The 14,457-nt window shown below is 41.2% G+C and overlaps 1 protein-coding gene across 1 annotated transcript in view; it reads left to right on the forward strand.

Annotated features, from left to right (window-relative positions):
- The first annotated feature begins 3,448 nt into the window (after positions 1-3,448).
- CAMK1G (calcium/calmodulin dependent protein kinase IG) overlaps positions 3,449-14,457 on the forward strand; it is an 85,532-nt gene continuing 74,523 nt past the window's right edge. Inside the window, exon 1 of the mRNA XM_056844324.1 lies at positions 3,449-3,481. The gene's annotated coding sequence lies outside the window, so the exon portion shown is untranslated. The remainder of the gene's footprint in view (positions 3,482-14,457) is intronic.

Raw genomic sequence — 14,457 nt, forward strand, 5'->3', positions numbered from 1 at the left:
AATTGTTTTAAGGTCTACATTTTAAACATAACATCATCTGCTCCCGGGCAGAGAGTATGATTAATAATGACTGGGTTAGATCCAAAAGTTCTTTTCTGCTAACTATGAACCCTTCCTGTGGGCCAAAGAGCCAGCGTGGCATGCTGGTTAAGAGCGGTGGACTCTAATCTGGAGAACCAGGTTTGATTCTCCACTCCTCCACATGAAGCCTGCTGGGTGACCTCAGGCTAGTCACAGTTTTCTCCAAACTCTCTCAGCCCCACCTGCCTCACAAGGTGTCTGTTGTGGGGAGAGGAAGGGAAGGTGATTGTCCTTAAAGGTAGAGAAAATCGGGGTATAAAAACCAACTCCTCCTCCTCCTCTTTTTCTTCTTTCTGCGAACACATGGAGTCTTGCGAAAGAAGAGGTATTCTGCACAGGTGGAAACCTCCTTGCACTTGTAGAAGGCTCAACCAACCATTAGCAGAACAGAACTTTGCATCCAATCCAGAGTATAAGTAAATACCAAACAAATGGTTAATAGGGTTTTGTGTGTCTGTCTGTGCGCCAAACCTCACATGCCACTCACAATTGCCATTTCAGAAGTCACCTTATTTTCCTACATTCAGATCATCTGGACGATGTACTCAGACATGGCAAGATTTTACTCTGCTGCTCATGGTTATATTGGTTTTAATCAATTTATATTTTTGTTTATTTTTTATATGTCATCGGTTTCCAGCATTTGAGGAGAATGCAGTTAATAACTCTTCTGCATCAACAAACAAATAAAAGCTTGTCTATAGCCTAGGGTCATATCTCCCTGGGCTTATTTTAGCCTCCTGCATTGGGCTGACACACTTAGCATGCTGACAAAAGCTGGTAGAGTGTACATGCGCTGTCCATCATAATGACTTTGTTTAAATTGTTTTGCAAAATATCTTCCCTTGAGCAAATCTGCTGCCAAAGTATATCTAGAGCAATTGTGTGATACCGTACAAGGTCTCCAATGTAATCCTTTGTTCATTTTCTCATCAACCCCAGCAGTGGGTTATATGGCCACAGTTCAGCAAAACAACTCAACTGTTTTCTCCTTGAACATCCTACGATGTGAAAGGCATTTTAAAAAGGATTAACTGTGATAGCTGTAACTGGTTCTACTGCTGCTATGGTTCTGAGACGTACTTTCCCTTCTCCTAAACATGTATACCCCAAAGTAGGAAAACGCTACATGTCAACACTGTTGTGCAACCACTGTTGCACTGATGTCGTACATCCATATCCACACATATTTAAACATCCATCTCGATTTGTGTAGAACTCTTAGCCCAACCACTTGTACATACAAACATGCACTTTAAGTGAAAACACCAGTATAACACTGGTATATGTGTAGCAATAGTGTTTGCAACATGATCTGTTGTTGGTTTTTTCCTGGAAGACTTTGAATCAGAAAATGTTCTGATGCCCTAAATAGAATATGATCTTCTTTGTTTGTTTGTTTGTTTGTTTGTTTGTTTTTAATATTTTCCCATCAAGTCACAGGTGTCATATGGCGACCCCATGGGGTTTTGAAGGCAAGTGATGTTCAGAGGTGGTTTCCCGTTGCCTGCCTCTGCATCACAACCTTGGTATTCCTTGGTAAAAGTAAAGGTAGTCTCCTGTGCAAGCACCGGGTCAGTACTGATCCATGGGGTGACGTCACATGCCGATGTTTACTTGGCAGACTATGTTTACGGGGTGGTTTGCCAGTGCCTTCCCCAGTCATCTACACTTTACCCCCAGAAAGCTGGGTACTCATTTTACCGACCTTGGAAAGATGGAAGGCTGAGTCAACCTTGAGCTGGCTACCTGAAACCGACTTCCATCAGAATCGAACTCAGGTCGTGAGCAGAGCTTTTGACTGCAGTACTGCAGCTTACCACTCTGCACCACAGGTATCCTTGGTATCCCATCCAAATACTGACAAGGACCGGCCCTGCTTAGCTTCTGAGACCTTATCAGATCGGGCTAGCCTAGGCTGTCCAGGCCAGTGTGGATCTGGTTTAGCATATTTGTTTTAACTTATAAACAAGGTCTTAAAAGTACCCTAACCCATAGCAACAACTACTTGAACTGAAATATTTGATCAAGAGAAAATATTCATCAAGTGTGATTTAAATGTCATATTCAAACAAATTCAAATATCTATATGGTTTTTTTAATGGAAATAAACATGTAACACGTAAAGGCGATATTGCTTGTCCTTCTTTTACATGGTTTAATTTTTAAGAAAAAACAAAGCACAGGGACAACTGCTGACACCCTAATTTTAGCACACCCAAGGAACTGTGCATGATATGCCACAGATGTGGTTGTCCACTCACCTATTTAAAGTTAACTCCCTTCTATGGAAGTCACTGGGGCTTCTCAGTTCCACTGACACTACTTGTTGGTTATATATCCAGTTGGTGATGATAGCACCCCTTCCAGCTTAAGAGAGAAGGCATACATAAGAATTTAACTATGGTTTTTGCATCTGGATTCATATATATGTACTTGTTGCTTTATCTCCTCACCCTGATTTATAAATTAGTAAAACACTCATGTACTTTCTCACACATTTCCTAAGGTCATCACCTGGAAAACATTAATTACAACTTTGAAACCATCAGGCTTGCCTTTCTGGCAATGGCATCCATTCATCGTTATTAATTTTATGATAGAATGAATGGAAATAGAAATGGAAAATTTCCTATGAAAAAAATGAAGCACTGGAAATTTGTTTGCAGAAAAGTTTCTATCCCGTATGTCTGTTCTGCCAGTGTTCCAAATATAATAGGCAGGCTATATTAGGTGCTTTGGAACACAGGCAGGATAATGCTGCTGCAGCCGTCTTGTTTGTGGGCTTCCTAAAGGCACCTGGTTGGCCACTGTGTGAACAGACTGCTGGACTTGATGGACCTTGGTCTGATCCAACATGACCTTTCTTATGTTCTTACATTTGCAGAGTGATGTGTGGCACTGACTTTCACTGCATATGTGTATATTTGCTGATACTGTCTCTTCCTCTCAGATGACAAAGAATACCTTATTGATTGTCCCAAAGTACAGCACAGAACTCTCATTGGGAAAGTTAAAGAATTCTGTTCCTGCCTTTTAACACCTTGACTTCAGCCCCACCCCCCTCCAAGTTTATTTTTTACGTGACTGTAGGCAGTATTCCCCCTGTGTGGATCACTTAATTCTCTGGGCCAAGCAAATCAAATTTTGCTTCTTTACAAGCACATAATTAACCCCTTGAGTATGTATCCCTCTAAACCTAAATAATTATGGTACTTAATTTTCCAATCGCTGATGAAAAATCTCTTTTAGATTCCTAATTGGCTGCCATCTCCTATTAGAGTGTGTGTTGAGCATTTAAAACAACCAGCTTGGGCAATAAGCTATTTTAACAAGCGGATAAGGCAGCAGCCAGCAGAACTAGCTTCATACAGGGCCGCGAGATCAGATGCGAAGCTCGGTGAGATATGCTTTTAATGCTGGATCTAATCTTAGTGTTGCAAAATGTCTCATCAACCAAACCCATCTGAATGTGGTTGCCAATTAATAGGTAACAAAATAGTAGCAAAACATTGGTAGCCATTTTCTTTTTGGTGCAGATATCAATTATTCAGGTTATTGCTCAAACAGTCTGCCTCTTGCAGAGATTTTCTCTACCTTTAAGGATCAAACTGGCTTACAATCACCTTCCCCTCTTCTCCCCACAACACCCACCTTGTGAGGTAGGTGGGGCTGAGAGAGTTTGGAGAGAACTGTGACTAGCCCAAAGTCACCCAGCAGGCTTCATGTGGAGGAGCGAGGAATCAAACCCAGTTCTCCAGATTAGAGTCCGCTGCTCTTAACCACTACACCATGCTGGCTGTCAGAGAAATTCCATGGAGAAGTAAGCATTGCTGGTTTCAAGGGAGCATACTTTTAAGTAGTTGTGCATTAAGATTGCCGTCATAGGGCTGGTTTACACAGTGACTGGGGTTCTGTTAGGTGCTCTCCACTGTTTGTGTTGGTTCCACTCCCACAGGCTGCTGTTCATGTACAGCAAACACTGTTTACTTGTTACTTTATGTATTAGTTCAAAGTATTTATATTTCTCCCTTCTCTATGCACAGATAAGCATTTTCAAGCAGCTACTATAAACTGAATGGTCACAGCTACATAGATATTGTGAAGTGGAGAAAGGCAGTGCCAGCTGGCAAAAGGCTCTGAAATTGAGGCACGATTGCACTGCACCAATAATTTGGGCTGCCAACAAGCTTGGACAAAAAATGTTCTATCCCTTTAACAGTGGTTTAATGTGTAGAATTGGGCAGCTTGAGCTTTTCGTAGCAGAGAGGTAAATAACAGCACCAGGTATATAGTATCACTTTAAGTCTCTATTAAAGGGGCCGGACATTTTTTTTCTCTCTCTCTAGGCTGTTGGCATATCTACCAATAAAGTGTCATTGGAAAGCACATGGTATGGAAGACCTATTCATGAACGCAATATAGTATCAGATACAGAAATATTAGTAAAACTGCAGATTTTCTTTTGGAATTAGACTAAACACATCTATAGGATGAGCTGCAATTTCACACAAATACCCTACTTTGATAGTATGCTGCTCATGGGAGTAAAACTTTTACAGGCCACAACACCCTTCTGTGACTTCAGGGTATATAAGAACATAAGAAGTGCCCTTCTGGATCATACCAATGTTCCATCTAGTTCAGCATCCTGTCTCTCAAAGTAGACAACCAGTTGCCCTGGAGGGCCAACAAACAGGGCATAGAGGCCAAGGCCTTCCCCTAATGTTGCCCCCTAACAAGGGTATTCTGGGGATTATTGCGTTTGGATGTGGATATTCCCTTAAATCATCATGGCTAGTAGCCACTGATCATAGAATCATAGAATCATAGAGTTGGAAGGGACCACCAAGGTCATCTAGTCCAACACCCTGCACAATGCAGGAAATTCCGAACTACCTCCCCTGTTCTTCATGAATCTGTCTGATACCCTTCTAAATCCATCTATGCTCATGGCCATTGCAACATCCACTGATAGTGAATTCCAGAATTTAATTATTCATTGAGTGATCAGTCAATGGGGTCAAAAGAGGTGGGGTGGAAAGAAATAACAGTGTTTGATGAGACTGTAAGCCCAAGGTGATCAGAAGCTAAGAAGAGTATCTGTGTAAAATCTGGACAGTACTCAGAGTCAATAGTACGGTTGACCCCATCATTCTAATATTTTATAAGAGGTAATTGTTTCTCCTTGTAAACAGAATCTAATTCTTACTCTTTCACCTACCAATCCATTTCCTGAGCTCAGGTGCTCCATAACCTACAAACATTTAGCCATAGAGGTCTAATACTATCATAAGCAGCAATATATTAAAAACCACTGAGCACGCCATGAAGCTGTTTCTTATATTCTCTGTTTTTCTTATCAAACAAAGTATCTTACAGGTAAGGGCATGTCCTACAAAGATGGGTCTTCAGGTAATAACAAAAGGTAGGGCACAGAGATTTACTTAGATACCTAATTAAGCTGTAACTAAATGTACCATCAAGTTGCTTAAATAGCAGCATGTGTTTATTAGAAGCCAATTAACTGATCCCTTAGCAGTTTTTAATTAATGATTGTCAGCCCACAAAATCTAATTGGCGAAGGTTAAAATGAACCTACAAAATCCTTGCTGAAATTAACAACCCAAAGTTACTTCTACTGATTCACTATGAGAGACAGAGAAGGATAAGGCTTTGACTATATAGTAGGAATAGTGAAAGCAGTTTATTCTTACTACTTGCAGAACCATCCCTGCAATTCAAAACCATCTCATATGCAGTCTCATCAACCTGACAAGAACACGAAATCAATAGAACCGTCAACCCAGTTCCGTTAGTCATCAGCTGAACAGCTAAAATAAGGCACTTCTGCACCAGACTATAAACTACTCGTTTATAAAATCTATCTGGAAGACCCAGAAGAAAACTTAGACTGTGCAAACAAATTACAAAACACCATTTCCAGTTTGCCCTCTGGGGCCCTAGCTCCTCCTGTGTCCTTGAGCTGAAACTACCAGGAAGTACAGGAAGAGACAGCAGCCAGAAACAAACAATCAAGGTTATATAGGTTCATGGGGAGAGGTTCTTCACTTTTGAATAATCATGTGACAGGCAGACCTGCATATGCAATATTCTTTCCTCCATAGAAATACAGTGATCTCTGCCTTTCTGCTTGCTATAAAACTGTGATAAAGACACAGATTTTGGAATCTGATTTTCCCCCAGCACCATCTTACCAAATTTATCCTGCAACACATCCTGCATTTCATTTTAAGACCCTACAAACGACACACTAAGAGCTTCTCTGTCATGCCCTGAAACATCTTTGCTCCCCCTTTTTATTCTATAACAGTGCGATCCTAAACAGTTATACTCTTTTAATCCCATTGATTTGAATTGATTTAAAAGGGTGTACTTTCCTTAAGGTTGCTTTGTTATTCTTTCCTTTAGGTTGCTCCACTAACAGATGAGTTCCCATGAACTTCCAAGTTCACTCTTTTATGATACTTGGGTAGGTTCTAATCCTTCTCCTTTCCTTTTCAAGCTCCCATGACCCAAAGGTCTTGAGCAGTAAATGGGGAGCCTTTATTTCTTTAAGGAAAATATGGTGGAGAGATACATGTCCACCGCCAATGTTGTTCATGGAAATGTTGTCCACCAGCAAAAAGGGGACTATTTTTATCTTTTGTTACGGTGGCAGGAAATTTAATTAAATAGGGGTAATCCATTGATCATGATAAGAATTGTATCATGGACATTCCAACTTGGGAAATAAAATCTATCTGAATAAGGTAAGTTATTATATCTTCCATTTAGCACTGCCAAAGGAATGGCGTTCAAGCAAGTGAGTATAAAAGTTCTGCAGTAACAAGGGACTTTTAGGTTGCTAAAATAAGTTGAGGTTTGCAAAAATGGAAGGATACTCAAAAATTGGGTAGAGCAACTCTATAGAGCTGGAATAATCTACTTTTTTAGTATAATTCTTGATGGTTAAAATAGATTCTCTTTTTTCCCATACTTAGTAAGGTATCCTTAAATAGGCCTAGGTATGATAATTTCTTGTCAGTTTCATGCATCCTATGGGAGTGGAACTGGTCTTGATTTAATATGCAGATAAGGCCGTTCTTCTCAGTTGAAAATATGACCTTTAGTCTATGTTTGAAGGTTTGTAGCCCCACTTTAGCTTCAATAGAACCTTGGCCTAGTTCTAAATTTAAACGTACTCCAGCTACACATCTTGGGGTCCCTGTAATTCACCGCAAAAAAACTGACACAATGGGAGGTCAATACTCACAGAGACCTGAAGAATCCATATTGAAGCACCATATAAAAGTTGTGGGATAATTTTCATGTAAAACACTTGTAATCCCCCTGGAATATATTTACCTCCCTTATGGAAGAAAAAAAGTTCAATCACTGCAACCGAAGGTGTGATTTTTGGGAGGGGGGTAATAAATTTAAGATGGGGTTTCCAGTTAAGGTTAGAATTAAAAATCACGCCCAGGTATGGAAATTTGGAAACTTGTTCCAATTGAATACTATCAATTCTCGAAGTTATGGAGGTGACTTTCTTAGCTTTTGAAAACACCATAACTTTAGACTTTGAGTAAGTGATCTTAAGTTCCTCTGATTTACAATACTTTGAAAACCGATGTAGAAGTATTTTCAAGCCTTTTTGAGTGTAAGTTGTAAGAATGGCATCATCCGCATTAAGGAGTAAAGTTAGTGCTTTTGAAGATAGATATGGAGGGTGGAGGTTCTAATGAAAAGGTTCTAATAAAAAGCCTTTTTATTAGACATGGAAATGTCTATGGATGTACCACAGCTGACTTCACCATACGCTAGAGACTGCTGGGACAGAGAAACAGAAACTGGCCGCTTTCTTTTCAGAAATATAAAAGCTAGCAGTAAACCAGATGCCTTCCCAGCACAAATGAGTATATGTATAAGGGAGAGAGCAGGGAGAAGGAAAACCATGGTGACCTTTATATTAACTGCGCTGAAATTAATTTTAGGGGATACAATAACAATACTATCCTATACATGGAATGTGTTTAAACTGGAGTAACTTTGCATACGATTAATGGTAGTCACAGGGTATCTTGAAAAATCATGACTTCCAAACAGACTTAAACCTTAGCAACTTCTTGTTGGAAATTGCCTAGTTCCTACAAGCAGGGATGAGGCATTACAGCCATTTCCTTTCGTTTTGATTCAATAGCTTGTCCTCATCTGTTTTAGTCCACCTCATTTTCACTGTTGCTGATTGTTCACTTGTTCCTTTTACATGCTTTTAATGGCATTTATATGCAAGTTAAATGGGTGCACAAATGCTGTTAAAAATGAAAGCATTTTGTATGGGGGAAAATTGGTTCAAGGAAACAAAAATATAAGGTGAAAGTAAAGACTTGTGAGTTCATTTCCCAAAAAGGAGAACAGAAGTTTAATGCAGACATTTGCATCATACTGACAAATTTCCAAAGTAGAGTCTTGGATTTACTGGAGTTTTTCCATAGGCTCAAACATTTCTACCTACAGAATGGAACTTTCTCACTTCCGCTTTCCTGAGGCATCCCAAAATTCCCCTGGAAACACAGTCCCTAGGGATCCCCTGCCCCCCTAGGAGCAGCTTTGGGGGCATTTCAGGCTTCTGCAGGTGGGCGAGAAATTCATGCAAGGTGGGTGGAAATTTTTGTGCCCGACCCGTGGCCTTACCTCTACCTACAGCCATTCCACTTTGGGTGCTTATATAATTTTTTTAAAATTATGTTGAGGTGATAGGCATGTGAAGATAAGCAACTCTATGACAGCTACATTCTTTTTTATACACTCAGGATAGGTCTGGGGATTTTTTTCCTTCTCTTTTCACAGTTGTTATGCCCCAGTGAAACTGTGAGGCAAAAGTAAGGTTTCATTTCCCTGAAGTTATGGCAAGATCTATATTTTTCATATTTGTTTGGGCTCCCCCCACATCTTTTATCACCAGACAAGACATCTCTGTCTACTTTGATCCAAACTAGATTTCAGACATAATCATTACAGTTTTCAGTTCTTATAAGATTTAATTACCCACCCACTTTCACACAGTTTTAGCGTCAGCTACAACCCCATCACCAATCTGTCTTTGAAAAGCTGCCAAGCTGATGTCAAACGGAAATGGTTATCAGCCAGCATGAAATGAAAGCAGTCTCCTGTGCAGATATCCTTGTCAGTATTTGGCAGCATAACTGGGAAGAACACATCTAGGGACATGAGTGGAAAGCTTATGTCGTTTATGCAAGGGAAGAGACTACAAAGTGATTCCTTCATACTGAGTCTATATCTTACAGAGGCAGAAACATTTTAATCTAGCATATTAAGGCCATAACAAACTCAAATAGTGGGGAAAGGCTGTCAGAGGCTAGAAAGAAATTACTAGTTCTTAACAATGGAAAAGTTATTCATGGGAACAAATGCCCCAAGGATCTTTATTACTGAAAGTTAGAGGTGGCATGTGTCCCACTAAGGTTGCCATCTTCCAGGTGGTGGCTGGATATCGCCTGCTATTATAACTGACAGGCGACAGAGATCAGTTCACCTGGAGAAAATGGCCACTTTGGAAGGTGAACTCTATATGGCATTATACCCTATTGACGTCCTTCCCCTCCCCAAATGTCATCTTCTCCAGGCTCCACTTCCAAAATGTCCAGGTGTTTCCCAACCCATGGCTGGCAACCCTATGTCCCGCCCACGTGTCCCGTCCACGTTTTAAACCAGGGGCTCCCCAAACTAGAATTCATCTCAGTGAACCTTTTGAACTCAAGGGAGGAATTGTTCAGGGTTCCCAAATAATAAAATGAAGGGGAAATGAAAAGGTGAAGACTTTCATTGGCCCGCCTCTCTGATCATGTTTTTATATGCTTTATTTAATTGTTTTAAATATTTTATATGTTGTTACCTGTGTTTTAAACGCTGTTTTAACATTTTTGATTGTATGCTGCCTTGGGGATCCTAAGGTGGGGAGAAAAGTGGCATAGAAATGGTTTAAACAAAAAATAAGTAAAATTGCTAATAATTCTTGGAGGTAATCATTGATATTTTAGGGCTAAAGGCCAGAACTGATGGTGGTTACATCACTTGCTAAAAATATACAAATCTATTTAGAATCTAAACATTATCTTTCATGTCTCTAAAAGCAAATGGTCTTATTTCTGCTGGTTACAAGTCCAATGCTCCATCTCCCAGGAATAGGATTTGAGAACAACTGACTCTGTATAATGAGGCTGTTGAACCATGATCAAAACAACACAACTGAAGATGAGACTAATGTCTGCTAATGCATGCAATTTGTAGAATGACCTTTTTGTTCTTTGTACAGTTGTGGGGGAAAGTTTCCCATTGAACTCAAGGAAACAGCCAGCATAAGTGCAGCACGAAGACTTTGGTTCATGTGTTTTTTTGTTGAAAGGGGGGAATGAATCTGATACTTTATTTTATTTATTTATTTGTGTTACTACACTTTTACCCCTCCCCAAGGCCAGGCTCAGGGCGGCTCACAAATACAGAACAATAAAAACCCTTAAAACATAAATTAAATACATTTAAAATAGCCCAAATCATTCAATAAACATTCAATAAACAGGGAGTAATCGTTTCCTTGATGGCGCTAAAATCACATAATAATGGTCTGCAGCATAACATCGTTCAACTTTCTTGTCTTGCAGAATACAAAAGACACAGCAACCCGCCTCTAAGTAGAGCCGCACATCAGTGATGCAGGTCTGGTTCATCTTGAATATGCTTGGCTTTGTTTCACTAGACATGATAGGCATCCCTGGGAATCTAGCCATCCTCTATGCCTTCATCTATGCCATCTTCCAGCAGAACCTCACTCCCAGTGAAATCATCTTGGGCAAGCTTGCACTTGCCAACCTCCTGGTTATCCTGATGCGGGGAGTCCCACTCACCCTCCGAGCCCTTGGAGTCCACACTATGCGCGACAGCTTGAGCTGTGGCATCACCCTCTATGTTTACTGTGTGAGCAGGGCCATGAGCATCTTCTTGACATCCATGCTGGGCTGGTTCCAGTGTCTCATCATTGTCCCGTGCCCTCCCCGGTGCTTGCGCCTAGGGCACAGCTTCCTAGAAAGGCTCCCTTCCACCATGATCTCTCTCTGGTGTTTTAATCTACTGGTCTGCTGTACCCGTCTGCTTTATTCCATGCCACGCACTGATACCAATTGCACCAAGGAAGACATCACAGTAGTATATGATTTCTGCTGTGTAGTATTTCCTAGCCATCTCTTGTACTTCGGAAATGGAGTGATATTTGTCACCCGAGACATGTTCTTTCTCAGCGTCATGACTGTCTCTAGTGGTTACCTTCTCTTTGTGTTTCGGAAACATGGGGAAAGGATGAAGCATTTGCCCATGCTACAAATAAAACGGACAGAGCTCCATGCAGCAAAATCAGTAATTGGCCTACTGGTCATATACCTTCTCAGTTTTGGGCTGGACAGCATCTTCTGGATGGTCAACCTTTGCTTGTCTCCTGTCTCACTCCGGTTTGCAGATGCACGCATGTTTTTTGACTCCTGCTACTCAGCCATAAGCCCGATGTTCATTATCCTGACAAACAGAAAGATTCAAGCTAGATTAAACTGTGCCATTAGGAACTGTGACTTACTGACTGGAAACAACACATCCAAGAATGTCCAAGGACAAACAGATGGGAAGATTTGCAACTTTTAATCTTAACTTCATATCTGTGATGTAGATCCTCTGTTGTCACTCCAACAAAAAAGCAAGCAATCCACGTTGAATAATTTCAGACTTGCAGGAGCCTTTCTGTAAGATCAGAGGTCTATTGTGCATGGTTCATATATTAGTTGACCTGCTGTGGGGATATCTCATTATCTGAGCATTCATTTCAGTGTCCTGAACCTGAGAGACCTGAACCCTAATAAGAACATAGGAGCATAAGAAAGGCCATGCTGGATCAGTCCAAGGTCCATCAAGTCCAGCAGTCTGTTCACACAGTGGCCAACCAGGTGCCTCTAAGAAGCCCACAAACAAGACAACTGCAGCAGCATGGTCCTGCCGGTGTTCCACAGCACCTAATATAGTAGGCATGCTCCTCTGATCCTGGAGAGAATAGATATGCATCATGACTAGTATCCATTTTTACAAGTAGCCATGAATAGCCCTCTCCATGAACATGTCCACTAAAACATGTGTTGCTGATTGTGACAGCTGCATAGAACGTGGTTGCCCATGTTGTGAATTAATCCTTCTGTTCTGACACATTTAGTGATGCAGCAACTCCTCCCCCTCGCATTTCATACATGTATGCTCAAAATTTTATGACATTTTAAAATATAATTTGGGTCAGCTCTGCATTCTCAAGCTGGGCAGCCCCATCCCTGGCATGTTCACTGGCCAATCCTTAATGCTAGAACTGACAAAGAGCGGCAATGCACCCCTGCCCCTTACTGCCTAGCCGTTTGGTGAATCATTAGTTCTGATTAGCTTTTATTTCTACATTCTTTGGAGGCTGTGCACTCTCCCCTTCCTCTGCTGGAGTGCCCATTCAGTGTGGTTATTAAAAAGTTGGGAGCCAGCGACAACATTTCCATGCAGGGAGGCTATTGCTTCATTGATTGCATGGGACAGATATTATCACTCGGTCAGATATATACGCCGCATACAAGATAAAAGGAAGCTGAAACTCTCAGTTTGAAGTACACTCTATAAGGGTTTATGGGCTGCTTGTTGGTACTTCTGTTCTCTGTTTGTAAAAACAGTAAGAACATTTTGCGATCTTACATATTTAAGCTTGCTGCTGATGCCAAAGGCAAATGGGTGAACAACTGCTGTTCTGCCATGCAAAACAATCTTCCTCTTAGATGTTCATACATCTAAGCAGCAAAAGAAGACAAAAGTAATGACTACAGGAAAATTGCTCAACTTTAAGGTGGACAATGAGGAAATTGAAATTGTTAAAGACGTTCTATTCCTTGGCTCCATCATCAACCAAAAGGGAGACTGCAGCCAAGAAATCAGAAGGAGATTGAGACGGGGAAGGGCATTTTAGGACAGAAGCTGAATGAAATTACCCTTCCCATTCTAGTTTCAGAGGGCAGCCATGTTGATCTGCAATAGAACAACTAGATTCGAGTCTAGTAGCACCTAAGAGACCAAAATGATTTTGGGGGGTATAAGCTTTCAAGAGTCACCACTTCCTTCGAGTAACTCTTGAGAGCTTATGCCCAAAACATCTTTTTGGTCTCTAAGGTGCTATTGGACTGGAAGCTAGCCCTTCTTATCCTGTAACTCACATTTCAAAATAATACAGACATGGCTTGGTTTTCTTGCAAAGTGTGTTGAGATTTTCTAATCAGTTATAGAGATGTAGCTATGCTGGTGTTGCAGGACAGTGTTACGGATACCATGGACTGCCCCAAAAAAATAAATCAGTGGGTTATAGATCAAATCAAGCCTGAACTGACCCTAGAAGCTAAAATGACTAAACTGAAGCTATCGTATTTTGGTCACATTATGAGAAGACAGGAGTCACTGGGAAAGACAATCATGCTAGGGAAAGTTGAGGGCAGCAGGAAAAGAGGAAGACCCAACAAGAGATGGATTGTCTCTATACAGGAAGCCACAGCCTTCAGTTTGCAATACCTGAGCTAGGCTGTTAAAGGTAGGACATTTTGGAAGACATTGATTCATAGGGTCGCCATGCGTTGGAAGCGACTTGACAGCACTTAGCACACACACACACAGCTATGCTTTGAAGAAAAAAACCCACCCAAACACCTGCACCACCCAAAGATTAATTAATCATTCTGTTGTGCTTGTGTATCAGAGCCCATTTTTTCAGTGATTCACCTTCTCACATCTGCTGAAGTGAGCTCTGATCGGCAAACGTTTATGCCACAATAAAGTTGTGAGGTTTGGAGCCAAAGAACTGTGAGAGGAGCTCCAGTCATAGAGTGGATATTTGTCACCTTCATATTACTGGCCCCCACCTCCCCTCACAAGTCACTTCTATGGGCTGGAGGACCCTCAAGAATAACATGGGATGCAGTATAGGGATGGTGGCAATTTGCTGAAATCACCTCCTCCCCCATGCAAGAAGGAGTGCCTCCAAAAAAGCTTTAAAACAATCCCTAGTTTGCAGAATGGTAAGCTGCAGTACTGCAGTCCAAGCTCTGCTCATGACCTGAGTTCGATCCCAACGGAAGTTGGTTTCAGGTAGCCGGCTCAAGGTTGACTCAGCCTTCCATCCCTCCAAGGTCGGTAAAATGAGTACCCAGCTTGCTGGGGGTAAAGGGAAGATGACTGGGGTAGGCACTGGCAAACCACCCTGTACACAAAGTCTGTCTAGAAAACGTCAGGGTGTGACGTCAC

The sequence above is a fragment of the Euleptes europaea genome, chromosome 2, assembly GCF_029931775.1.
Source record: "Euleptes europaea isolate rEulEur1 chromosome 2, rEulEur1.hap1, whole genome shotgun sequence".
In the NCBI taxonomy this organism is placed as follows: Eukaryota; Metazoa; Chordata; class Lepidosauria; order Squamata; family Sphaerodactylidae; genus Euleptes; species Euleptes europaea.